General features: G+C 36.0%; 1 pseudogene; it reads left to right on the top strand.

The window, feature by feature from the left end:
• Window positions 1-14,385, top strand: part of LOC121974774 — a 31,559-nt pseudogene that overhangs the window by 16,279 nt on the left and 895 nt on the right.

Genomic DNA, 14,385 nt, shown 5'->3' with positions numbered 1-14,385 from the left:
TAATTCCTTAGTATATTTGGTTTGATAAATATAAATTCCATCTTTGGTTTGCTTAATTTGTAAACCTAAAAAGAAATTGAGTTCACCTACTAGACTCATTTCAAATTCATTTTCCATTAGTTTGGTAAATTCTTTTAGAAACTTTGAGTTGGTTGATCCAAAAATAATATCGTCGACGTAAATTTGGGCTATAAAGATGTCATTTTCAAAGGTTTTTACAAAGAGGGTTGGGTCTATTTGACCTTGGTTGAACTCTTTTGATATTAGATAGTTGGATAGTCGTTCATACCAAGCCCTAGGTGCTTGTTTTAGTCCGTACAGGGCTTTTTTTAATCTGAAGACATAATTTGGATGTTCTATGTCCTCAAATCCTGGGGGTTGGCCTACGTATACTTCTTCTTTTATAAATCCGTTTAAGAATGCGGATTTTACATCCATTTGAAATAGCTTGAATCCTTTGTGTGCTGCATAGGCCAACAGCATCCTGATGGATTCAAGTCTTGCTACAGGAGCATAGGTCTCATCATAGTCTAGCCCTTCTATTTGATTGAACCCTTTGGCTACTAATTTGGCTTTATTTCTTACTATTTCACCTTAATCATTTAATTTGTTTCTAAAAATCCATTTAGTGTCAATTATGGTTTTGTTAATGGGTTTAGGCACTAATTCCCATACCTGATTTCTTTCAAATTGGGCCAATTCTTCTTGCATTGCTATAGTCCAATCTGGGTCTGGTAGGGCTTCTTCTATGGTTTTGGGTTCAATTTTTGAAATTAGGGTTATTTGACTCTGGTTTCTATAGGATGACCTAGTTCTTACTCCTACAGTTGGATCACCCAAGATTTGGTCAGATGGGTGATTTGTGCTTGTCCTGGTTGGTCGTATGTCATTTGAATTAGTGATTTGTTCTTCAGATTCAATAGGTTCAGATTGAATTTCGTCATCTTCTCTGTTTATTGGATTAGCATTTTCTGTATCTTCAGTTTCATCTATAGTGTCTTCATCAAATTTTATATTTGTTGTTTCTTCTACTTTTAGGGTATCCTTGTTATATACTCTATATGCTCTACTAGTGGTTGAGTATCCTAAAAATATTCCTGGGGTTATTTTTGATGTAAATTTTCCTAAGTAGTCTTTAGTGTTTAAAATAAAAACTTTACACCCAAATACTTTTAAATAGTTTAAGTTAGGAGTTTTATTATAATAAATTTCATAGGGGGTTTTATTTTGAAATTTGTTAATTAAGATCCTATTTTGAATGTAGCATGCTGTACTAACTGCTTCAGCCCAGAATTGATTAGATAGATTATATTCGTTTAACATGGTTCTAGCAGCTTCTTGTAAGGTTCTGTTTTTACGTTCTACTAAACCATTTTGTTGGGGGGTTCTAGGGCAGGAGTATTCATGTTTGTACCCATTTATCTCACAAAATTCAGTGAAGTTGTGATTCTCAAATTCTCCTCCATGATCACTCCTTATCCTTTTAATTTTAGTATCTTTTTCATTTTATGTTAATTTGCAAAAATTACTAAATTGTTCAAAGGTTTCATCTTTTGTTTTTAGAAATTTTACCCAGGTGAACCTGGAGTAGTCATCAATTATAACTAAGCAATACTGGTTCTTGCTTAGTGACTTGGCTCCATGTGAATCAAATAGATCTAGGTGAAGGAGCTCAAGTAGATAGGTAGTTCTAACCGTATTGGTTGACTTGTGGGTGGACTTGGTTAGTTTTCCTTGTTGACATGCATTACAAATTGAGTTTTCAATAACTTTTAATTTAGGCAACCCTCTAACTAGTCCATTTTGACTCATTTTTGAAATGAGTCTTGTGTGAGTGTGACCGAGTCTTCTGTGCCATAACTCAGTTTTCTCTTGTTGTGTTAGAAAACACTTTATTGAGGATGATGCTAGATAAATGGTGTAGACATTATCTTTCCTAGTGCCCGTAAGTATGATTTTTGGATTATCGACATGTTTGACTATACATTCAGACTTGGTAAAATTGACTGAATAACCAGTATCGCATAGTTGACTTATGCTTAACAAATTAAAATTAAAATTTTCAACTAACAGTACTTTTCGAATAATAAAATCAGAATTAAGTTCGATATTACCTTTTCCGATTACTTTCAGTTTTCCATCGTTGCCGAATGCAACTGATCCTAGGTTCTTTAGTTTTAGCTTAGTGAACTTCAACCTATCTCCAGTCATATGCCTGGAGCATCCACTGTCCAACATTCATTGATCCAATTCCTACACATAAAGTAGTTGATGGATCAAAAGACAGTTTGATTGAAGTAAGTCCCTAATTTAGCATCTTACCTAATCTGAGTTAATTCTATGGGGGTTTGTTTGGTGATTTGATGTTTAATTGAGAAATATTTAAATTAGTTCAATTTTGAAAATGTTTAAGTTAATTTATTAATTAATTTAATTTTAAAATGTTTAAGTTAATTTAATTTTGAAAATATTTAAGTTAATTTAATTTTGAAAATATTTAACTTAAGTAACATTAAAATTAGTTTGCTTAGTTATCTCACCCGATCTATGTTTTCAATCAGGGGATCCTATTATTCTGTGAGATGAATTAGTTCAATTTTTAGGGCTTGGTTTAACTTTATGTTAGATTCGGGTTTAGCTTTGGGTTAAACAAGTAAGCATTCTTTGGAAAAACTTCTGGGCTATGGTGAGTCACAAGGAGATCATTAAAGTAACCAAGCCTTTGAGGTTTTCCAAATAGTCCTACCCATTGAACTTAATACTAAACCTTGGTCTAACTAGTTAGGATCCATTTAAGGGTAACTTCGGTTAGTTCCACTTGGCCAAATGCACCAGGTCGAAGCCATATCTTCCTAGACATGCGATGCCCAAGCTTTCCTAACGTACTATCATCCAAAAATTTCACCAGTACTGTGGGTCAAGTTAAACCTCACCCTTTTAATCTATCCTTACTTACCCTGTCGGGTAATTTTACTCTTGTTTACCCATTTCGGGTAGATAGGTTTTGGAGTTGCCTGTTATTCTGGACCCTCCTTCTATTTTGAATTAATTTTGAATAATTGATTTTGAATTTTGAATTTTGAGTTTTAATAATTTTGAATTTTAATAATTTCAAATTTTTGAATTTTGAATTTTGAGTTTTTCGAATTTTGAATTTTGAGTTATAAATTAATTTCGAATTTTGAATTTTGAGTTTTAGTAATTAATTTCGAATTTTGAATTTTGAGTTATAAATTAATTTCAAATTTTGAATTTTGAGTTATAAATTAATTTCGAATTTTGAATTTTGAGTTTGAATTTTAAATTTTAATTACGAATTTTGAACTTGAATTTTAAATTACGAATTTTGAAATATAAATTTAATTATTAATTTTAATTGTTTTTCTGCTAGCTCCCCCTGGATTATAGCCTCGATAAGGTTTATAGAGGTAATGTATTTGATCCTTAGGAACCCAATAATGTCCAAGTCCTACTTGATTGATCAGGTTGGACTTGGCAACCCAAGCTTGGATCGATTTACTATTTGGTTTGTTTATTAAGGATAGATAAGATTTATATTTCTTTTTATATCCTAGTCCAGTTCGATTGTAGATTGCCCTTTGTGTTCCAAGAATCAAGTCAAGATTCTTGGATCCCAAGGAAAATCGTTCTAGGGTTGTTTTCAAATCCTTTACTTGACTTTTCAGATTGGAATTCTCTTCCTCAAGTTTTTGAACTTGAGTTGAGGTTCCAGTCTGAACTTGATCAGTTAAGGATTCGTTGTTAGGCGTTTCTTTAAGGAGTGTTACCTCCTTTAGAAGCGATTTGATTCGAATCTTGGATTTAGCTACTTTATGCATTAAATAATTAATTAAGCTATATAAACAATTTTTACTTACAGAGGGGTTCGGTCCTTCGGAAACGGATGCGGATCCGTGGCTTCTCTCGGACTCGGCTTCCGATTCGTCCTCACTTCCGGATCCGTTGGTGTAGTCCCGGGCTGTCAAGGCGAGAAAGTTCGTCTGTTCTAGTTCTTCGTCGTCGGATTCCTCGGAAGAAGACTCGTCCCATGTTGCCTTCAATGCCTTCTTTCTTTTGGGTTTCTTTGGATCCTTCTGGTTCGGGCAATTTGCCTTGATGTGACCCTTCTGATTGCACCCGTAGCAGGTTACTTCGAATTTAACCTTCGAGCTTGGTTGGGCTTCTTTAGACTAGATGGCTTTTCTGAGATCCTTTTTGTTGAAGCCCTTCTTTTTGCAGAGCTTCTTTACTAAGTTGACTATCTCGGTTGTAAGTTCATCGCCGTCTTCCGAATCTGGTTCTTCTTCTGACTAAGGTTCGGTTCTCCGCTTGATTTTTGACTCACGCGATCTCCCTGTTCCTGCAACCAAAGCCAACCCTTTCTCGGTCGGGCGTGCATTAGTCTGCTTGTGAAGTTCGAATTCTGCAAAAAGTTCATCTAGTTTAATGGTAGATAAGTCCTTGGAGACCTTGTAGGCATCTACCATGGATGCCCACAAGGTGTTCCTTGGAAAGGAGTTTAGAGAATACCTTATGATGTCCCGGTTGTCTACCTTCTGTCCAATTGCATGAAGACCATTGAGCATATCTTGAATCCGGGCATGGAGTTGGGCAGCTATTTCACGTTCCTGCAATTTGATGTTAAATAATTTATTAAAAATTAGGTCTCTTTTACTTACTTTGGTGTCGGATGTCCCTTCGTGAAGTTCAATTAGCTTCTCCCACAACTCTTTGGCACTGTTGAAGGGGCCGACGCGGTTGAGTTCTTCTTTTGATAGGCCACACTGGAGGGTGCAGGTTGCCTTGGCATTAGCTTCCACCTTCTTGATCAAAGATGCATCCCAGTCCTCGTACGGTATTGGTTTGCCGGCGCTATCAGATGGTAGTTGGAATCCGGTTTTGACAATCATCCAGACTTCAAAGTGAGTCTGGAGATATGCCTCCATCCGACCCTTCCAGTATCCGAAGTCGTCTCCGGTGAATAGCGGAGGGCGGGCTGTACTGTAGCCTTCTTGAAGGGTTATTTCAGATTAACCTAAAATGAAAAACAACCAACAAAATGTCCCAGGACTTGGTCCTGGCTTAGTAGTGCGGAAGGAGAAAAAAAATGGATCACGAGCTTGGGTGGTGTTGCACCAATTCCGAGAAAATCGATTCGAGGGAAAAAGAATTAGAATATAGCTATGAGGCTAAATTCTAATCGACTCCGAAAATCTAAAAAATACCACGAAAAAATATTTTGAATGGTGGTTTCACCGATTCAAAATGACCCCGCTCTGATACCAATTGATGGATCGAAAGCGCTAGAGGGGGGGGGGGGTGAATAGCGCTCGTGGCTATTTCTTTTTTCGAAATCGTAAAAGCTTGTTCAGAAATAACGCAGCGGAAAGTAAATAAAGTGGACACGAAGGATTTACTTCGTTCGGAGCCTGTGACGACTCCTACTCGAAGGCCCGCGATCCTTGATCGCTTCCGGTGGGCAACAACTATAATTCGTAAAAGCTATTACAAGCTAAGTACAATTTAAGCAGAAAAGAATATTGTACCGACAATAAAAAGACTAAAACTGAAGCTCCGGGTTGTCGTTGCAGCACTTCTGAGTAGAGACGTTAGCAGCTTGTCGCACGGAGAATGCTTAGAAGATTGTATATTTAAAACTGCACCTCAACCCTCCTTTTATATGAGGTTCCGGGCGCCTGGGACCTTTCCGGGCGCCTGGAGTGTGACGTGGCCAGCCAACCAGGTTGCTCCACGTCGTGAAGTCGCGCAGGGGATAAAAGTTGGTCTCGGGCGCTCGGACCTGTTCCGAGTGCCCGGACCTCCTTTTTCCAGGAGCCGCTTCTCCTGCAAAACAAGGTTAGTCCGAGCAATTGCATACCCTGCAAGACAATGTTAGAATTTGATAATTCATAAGTGAAAAAGAGCTGACAGTCTTCGGACTGTCCGAGTCTGACTTCGGATTTCCAACCGGAAACCCTAGGTCGACCCGACGCCTACTGTTCCCTCTACGGGGAACGCGTCCTCACCTACTCCACTCAGGAGATTTACCTGATGCCAGTCCGGTCCTCCAGACCGACTGGACTTTTCGCCTAGGGTTACCCCCCCTAGGACCTAGGGTTACCGCCCCCTAGGGTTTTTCTCCACCTAGGGTTACCGCCCCCTAGGACTTAAGGTTACCGCCCCTTAGGGTTTTCCTCCACCTAGGGTTACCGCCCCCTAGGACCTAAGGTTACCACCCCTTAGGGTTTTTCACCTGCCTAACCGCAGCTAGGACTTTCCTGAAACACTCATTCAAACATGTTAGATCACACACTAACTTAACTTTGAATCCTTTGCCATTATCAAAACTAAGGTTCGATCGTCGGATGCTTCCCGCACCAACAGTTGAATCCATCGTGCTTCTCAGATTTTGAGTAGTGTAAATGTCTTTGTTACAACAATGCAATGAATAATGAGAAGCACACTGTGTTTTGTTATTTGATGGAGTGGAATACATATACAGTCATATATCTACTACATATACCCTAGTACACAAATGAATACAATGGTTATGTGGATACTTGTGTTAAGTAGCTAACAACATTGTTTGAAATCTTATTTCGTGCAAGTCAACACAGCCGAAAAAGTACCATTTTGATAAACTATCAAAATCTAATATTGATTGACACGACTAATTTGTTCTTTGCTGCCTGTGCTATCATACTGATAACTAACATACCGTGTTGACACTTGCCACATTTCAACACTCGACATGCATCATGATAACATCACTTGTTTTTTCATTAATTTTAATTTAATTGATTAATCAATTGTTATAGTTTTATTTTTAAAGTAATTAAGTAGAAGAAGATTATAGAAGTAAAATTGTGTAAATTCATCTCTACATGCATTAAATATAGAATAAGTGAGTTTTTTTTAGTTTAACTATCTAATTGATATGATCTTAGTAAGTAGTAAATCATGAAAGTGAATTAAATCTGTAAAACTTATGAAAATTAATTTTTTGCATGTAAACAATGCTGAAGTATCATGCATTAAAGGAAAAAATGAGTAAAAAATTATTTTTAATTTAACTATCTAATTGATATTATTTTCGTAGTAGTAATAAATCTAAGTAAAAATGGGTTAAATGTGTAAAACTGATCTAAATTCATCACAATACATAACCAATGTCAAAGCATGTCAACTATGAGAGCAATGTAGCATGTTCAAATTTTAATTTAATTTACTATCTAATTGTTATAGTCTTATTTTTTGAATAAATTAACTAGTAAGAGTATTAAAGGATTAAAACCCATCTAAACTTATCAATTCCCATTTTGATGCTTGCTGAAGCATGCCAAGTAAATACAGTGTTGAAATTGCACTATTCTGGCTAAGGGCCAAAACTACTACAGAAAATGAAGTTTTTGTCCCATGTTTTTTGAGGCTAGTACAACTAGTTCCCTTCTTTTATTAGGTTAATTTGGAGTAGCTCATATATATTCTTTCTTTGGTGTGGCACCATTATTGATTCTTGAAGGAATCCAAAACAAGAAACTTATTTTATCTATGCCAGAAGTTGGACCCTGCTATATTGTTGTGTTGTTTGAAGTTTGAACCTGAATGCAACATTCTTTCCAGGTCCTTAATGCACTTGTTTTGTTAAAGAGGGGTTTGTGTGGACACAAATGAGGATATCTCGCTACTTCAAATAATTGTCTCTTTCCATTTACCCTCAACTATTTTGGGTGTCTTGGAAACAAAGTTTCATATCCCAATTATGTTGTCTTCAATTGATAATAATCATCTAAAAATGCCCCAATTTAAGACATTTACTTATTTCATCTGAGTTAAAATTTTTGGTTTTGATATGGGTTCCGGTATCAACTTGGAATGTTATTGTCTCAGTGTCAGACCGGTACTAACCTAATTATAGGGCTTAATGAGTGGATATACCATTAAATCTGTATCAATTTAGCAAATATTAAGACCTAATTAGCCACTAATGCATGGAATTGAGGTGGTTTTCAGTCTCAATTTGGTTTTCATTTGAACTGACTTATTATATATCTTTAATGCTATCACTTCCACCATTGATCTTTAAAGCACAATTGAACTCAATGCTGACTATATCGAAAGCCTCATGCAAAGCCTCATGGTGCATCCCACCTTTGGCCCTTTGTCATGAACCTATCTTCAGTTTGCTATCACATGTCTTTGTTCTATTCTCTCTTCTCACCCATTTGGGGATGGATTTTGTTTCATAGGGTGAGACAAAAGCTTGTGTTGCACAATACTATTGTAGAAAAGTGTAGTAACCCCAGGCGCCCCTCACAACCCGTCCCAGGTTATGTGAAGGGAGGTAAATCACGGGGTCAGCTTATAGCCGACCGCCAAGTGGCTATGCGATGAGAGTTGTGTTGCACAATACTAGCGGTACATGGTTGGTATTGTGCAATACAAATGGAGCAAATAATTTTTTTAGTGCTCATTGGCAAGGAACAAGATTTTCGCCCCATGCTTTGGTCTATGCTAATTGCTAGATATGCTTGGCTGTTGGTTGGTGCAGTTAGTAAACTGCTAATTAAAGTCTGGTATAGACATAATTCCCACATACTGATTATCTAAGATGTCCTTGGGTTTCTTATGACATTTTTTTGTCTGTTGCATTTGAGCTTAATTTTATTTATTTATTTATTTTTTGTACATGTGTTTTCTTTTGTTCTCTACAGAGCATCCCCTAGGTTTTAGTTTGCTCGAGGAAATTTGTTTCCTTCCTAATCTGCTCTTGTAAGTGTCCTGCAAATTCTTTCTTACTCACACCTAACATATTCAAGGAAAATTGTACAAGTAATGTTCATATACTGCTGAATTGTTTCTCAGTTTCTTCTATTGTCAAATATCATAATACATTTTAGTCTCTATACAGGCTGGTCAATTTATGAAAAAGGAGTATAAAAAATAGTTAGTCATGCTGAATAAGCTAGAAAAACGTGGCATTAACTCGACAACATTGGAAAGAACCAAGTCAGCTGTTAGTCTTTTGCAAATAAGATATATATTTGATACACAGTTAATGGATGCAACAGTTTGAGAAATTAATCGTCTTCGTGATCATCACCTATATATCACGCTAGTGGAACTTGTTAATGGGTAAGTTGTTACTTATTGTGTTTCTGGTAAATGTATTTATACTTATGCTAAAGCACGTTTATGCCTTTTTTTTCCTTTCCTTTTTACGTCTGATATGGTAGGCTGAACACAGAATATGAAGGAATGATAGTTGAAATGCATGTTCTAATACATATTGTTGGTTTAACTGCCTTGAGATATGTACTATTGTATACACCTTGACGAAGACCTATCCATGCTGATTTTTATATGCTTCCTCTACCAGATTCAATTTTATTCTTGTAGTTAACTAGTTGAGTACACTTGACACAATAAGTTGGGATTTTGAGGCCATAGCTATATGATTCAACTGCGACTTTGTGATATCAAACTACAAGTGGATCAAGAGGAAGCACAGTTACACAACTACAAGCATTGTTGATTGCTCCTGGAACATGACTTGAACTCAACTTGAACTGATTGTTACTTCAATACCTTATTTGATGAACCCAGGGAATATTCTCTAGGAACAAGTCTGAGTGGTATGACTTTACTGCTACTCTTAACTCCAAAATGATGATGTTGAATGTTGATCAATAATGCTGCAGCATGGTATCATTCAAGATGATGTGTTTGACTGTTGATCAATAATGCTGCAGCATGGTGTCATTTGCCAAGTATCTCCCCTTCTTTGCATTGGTGCTACTAGTTAAGAAGTATATTCAATACCTTGGGTGCAAAGTCTATATTGATTCTTCAGCAGGTCTTTGTAAATCTCATGACAAAGATACTAGATCAGGTTGATAAGTTTTCCTAGTATGCCTAGTTAGCCTGTTACATCATCAGTCAACTACTGTACCTCTTCATTATATATGGGAGTTTTGGGCTTCCTGAGTTGTGAATAAGAGTTAGAGACATTTTGGAAGGAATTGCTTAAAGCATTGCGCAACAACTCAACTTCAGTTGTGCATACCACCCTCAATCTCATGGCCAAATTGAGTTTGCAAATATGTTCTGAGATGTATCTTAAATTCTTGTTTCTTGGTCAAGGCATCACTGACTTGCTTGGGTTGAATATTGTTACAACCAAAGTTATCACTATGCATTGCAAGCTACTTCCTTCAAAGCATATGATCTTCCTCCTCCCAAACTAACTTCCTTATATATTGAGTGCTACACACTTGAAAGCTTTTGAATCACCCTAGATCAAATGATGTGTTCATTGTGCTCTCCTTCACAGCAAGCTCCACAAAGGATGAAATGCTACTGTCATGCCAAACATCATGAGGCCACTTTTCATTACTAAGGATTTGGTTTAGTTAAGCATAGGTACACCGATCCAACATCTTCCTAGTAAATTGATTGGTCACTCCTTTATATTGTTCCCAACACTTGATGCATCGGCTGATTGTCCACAAATTCATGTTATTGTCAGGCTTTAAAGTCCCTCTTATTTTAACGTCCCATACCTCAAAACATTTCAAGGATAAAGGGGTCAACCAAACCAATTCTTTCGTGTTCTTCACTCATGCTTTCTACATTGCTTAGCATTATTACTCATGAAAGCCTTCTATGTGCCCACTCTCAAGCTTCGGCAAAATTTCCCTTCATTGTTGAGGATGTACCCTTTTAGGGAGGGGAATGATGTTATGGGTGTCAACAATGGACGCTTCATCATGATAAATGGAAACGAAGTTGTACAATTAAGGATGACAACGGGTCCGGGTTGGGGCGGGTTTGGCCACACCCGGGACCCACCTTGCCCCGCGAACTCGGCGGGGCGGATCCGGGTTAGACCCGTCATATTTTATTTTTTTGGAAATACAAAATATTTTTTTTTAAAAATTAATTAAACATTAAATTTATTTTCAACATTTATATTAATAATATTTTGTAACAAAAAAATATTATCACAAATTAAAATCTATCAATTTTGATTCAATTAAAAATTAATTATCAATTTTTATTCAATTAATAAAAAAAGTAAAAAAATATTATACGGGATGGGTTCGGGGCGGGTCCGGTTAAACCCATGACCTGCTCCGGATCCGCCTTGAGACCCGTTTAGGCGGGTCTAAACCCGTCCCGCTGGGGCGGGTTTGTTACGGGGCCGGGTTTCAACCCGCTCCATTGCCATCCCTCTACAATGGTCATAACATGCAAAGGAGACAATATCATATATTCAGTGAGCAAAAAAGAGGCTACGAGCAAAGTTTTAGATGTCACTAAGGCAACACATCCAAGAGATTGATTTGCATGTGTGTATCACAAACATATTGCACTTCTCAACCAAATCGCAATCTAGTCAGAATTTGTTTAATCATATCACCAATATGAAAGCATCACAAAACTATGCACCGGAGACTACTTGAAACATTTGAATGAAGTGATCAAGTCTATCACATGAGAGAATTGCACTGGGTACTGGTCTTGTCGAGAAAGTAATCTTTTAGGCTAATTTCAACTTGAGGAGGAGGCTACATTATGAGAATAGCTTGATTAATTGACCAAGTGGATTTGGTGTCATAGGTTAGTTATCTACTTGGTCATTTAAGTAAAATATGATGTGTATTTACTAAAATGGCAGAAGCATCATCTGGCTACAGCGACAACCACTTACATTGAGGGTGTTTTAAATTTCCTTTTCTTTAGCTCCAAGTCTTCTCTCAAAATTTGATCAGAAGACATTCTCGTCCACATAAGTGTTGACCATCAAGCCTTCAATGAGATTGATAGCTCATGGTCTTTATTTTAGTCAGAGCTCCTAACTAGGGATGACAATTGAGCTTTTTGGAGTACCCATGATTACGTGACTCAATGGGTTAGATATCTCTTAAATGAGTTTGAAATGAATTTAGAGTAGATACTGACAACAAGGTCATTATTTAAGGTAGCACAAGAGAAATGTATCACTTGACCTATTAACCAAAAATGGCAATCGTTGGCATGAAGGGATCAACAGTAGTGGTCAAAATCATTCTGGTATTGAATGATATCAATCCTATCTTAGTCAGTACATGGGCTTTGGCTCTAAAAAAAGGGCATGAATAACAAGAAAATGTAGGCATGTAGTGTGATTCATCTTAAAGTGAGAAATTGATCCCAGTGCTTCAATTTAAGGGGCTTTCACTAAAGGAGTTGCACGAGGAAAGGTAAGGGAGTTGATTTGGCATTGCACGTGGGGAGAAGGGAGGCATTGCATGGATGGAATCTGGTGTAGTAGAAGTGACGCAACACGCCAACACCAAAATCAAACTACTGAACCACCCATGAACTAGGAACGAAGTTGATGAAGCGGAGAAGGAAATAACTTCACCTAAAGGAAAAACTCTCACATAGAGAAGTCAAATTCGAAATTGTATTGATTAAAAGATGATTAAAATTCAAGACTTTTATAGACTCTACTCATAGTAAATATGTAGATAAATATTTTAATAAAGAAAATAAACTAATCTTGGTAGGAAATATACTTATTCCTCATTGATTATAAAAATAAAAATATTAATTACCAAATAATAAAAATCAAATCTCTAATTTATTGTAGATCTGTTAATCTTGAATATTTTTCACTTTATTTTCATTTATTGCATATGTGCTCATCTTAAATATTTTTCAATCTTGAATATTTTCTAATTTATTTTCATTTATTGCATATGTGCCAATGTTGAATATTTTTTATTCTTCAAGATTTTCAATTTCTTTCCTTTTATTGCGAATGAACTAATATGAAATTTATCTTCAATTTATTTTCTTCAAAATTATTTCCCTTTTTTACATTATTTGATTTCCCGTCAACATTAAGAAGTGGCTGGCTTAGCATGTGCAAGGAGAAGCAGGGCATTTCGTGGATGGCGTGTTGCATTACATAGAAGGGGTGGGATGGGTGGGTTTGGTTCATAACATGATCTTTAGGATTATCATGCTATTAGATTAAATTTATATTAACTGAACAGATTAATATTAGATTAATCTTATATTAAATAAAATGTTTAGTATTAATTTATTAAATTAATAGTTATATTTTATATTAATTAACTTCAACATTAACTTACATTCACTTATAGGTCATTGGAGTTTGAATCTTACTACATATGACAAACTTCTCATAGTCTCATTACTACTTAGAAAAATATTTCTTTCTGATAATCCTAAGATGTGTTGTTTTATCTTCTCCTTGGTTTGGACACTGAAAACATGTAAGCAACATTTTGCATAGGCTGTATCATATCTCAGCATGATCAGTTCTAGTATATATTGAATGCAGTGCAAAATTTGCCATATATAAAAGATAGTTTTCTAGGATAAAGAGCTTCTGGGATATGATTTTTTTTCCTTGTAATTTAATATAAGTTATCCATAAGATATTTAGGTTAGAACTTTACCTGAATCAATGCATTCCGTTTGATTATGCAGTACCGTAGTATAAATTTACTTATTGCTTAAGAATGACAATATGGTTTTTTGTTGAGGTCTACCTACCTACAAATTAAGGGTGCGTTTGGTTTGTATGTTTTTCATTTTCATTTTTTAAAAAACGCGCGTTTATGAAAAATGGTGTTTGGTTTGTATTTTTCATGTCTGTTTTCTAAAAAAATAGCTAGCATTTTCTAGAAAAATAGAGAATGCCAAAAAGTCGTTTTCTGTTTTCTAGAAAACGCGCGTTTTCTAGAAAATGAAAATGAAAAACGTGCAAACCAAACGCACCCTAAGGTTTCTGTTATGCCTCCTTAAACTTCATATTTTTCAACTAAACTCGCCCTTGTTTTCTTCTTTTGAAATTGTCTTGTTTTTACATGCCGATGAAATATGGATGATTAATAGGTTTAGCATTAGAGTTTGTAAGACGAAGAGTACTTTGAGATAGACCAAGTTGGGTTAGTCATAAAATTAGCAGGTCAACCATTTGCAGAAAACACTGACCATTGTTAGGGCTTCCAAATACTTTTTATTCTCAGCATTTCAGATTATTAGACATGCTGTGGTCTTTTGTTCTTGATCTAGGAATGTAGCTAATTAGAATAAATTGCTAGTGATACAATTCTAGTTCTATCTTGATTTTTATTAGCTAGCATCCACAAAATCTAGTTAGCTGTTATGTTGTTCATCAATTTTGATGATTCCTAAGTAGCACCACAGTGTTCTAAAACGTGTTCTAGTCTCATGGTGCATCAAACCATATGACGACCTTCAGATATGGAGAATTCCCATGCACCTGAGTATTTCATGTTTTCTACTTGTAAAAGGCATTTCAACATATGACAGATTTACACATGATAAATTTCTTTAACACAA

Source organism: Zingiber officinale, chromosome 4B, assembly GCF_018446385.1.
Source record: "Zingiber officinale cultivar Zhangliang chromosome 4B, Zo_v1.1, whole genome shotgun sequence".
In the NCBI taxonomy this organism is placed as follows: domain Eukaryota; kingdom Viridiplantae; phylum Streptophyta; class Magnoliopsida; order Zingiberales; family Zingiberaceae; genus Zingiber; species Zingiber officinale.
Note: the sequence above shows the minus strand (reverse complement) of the source record. Positions and strands in the feature narration are given on the sequence as shown.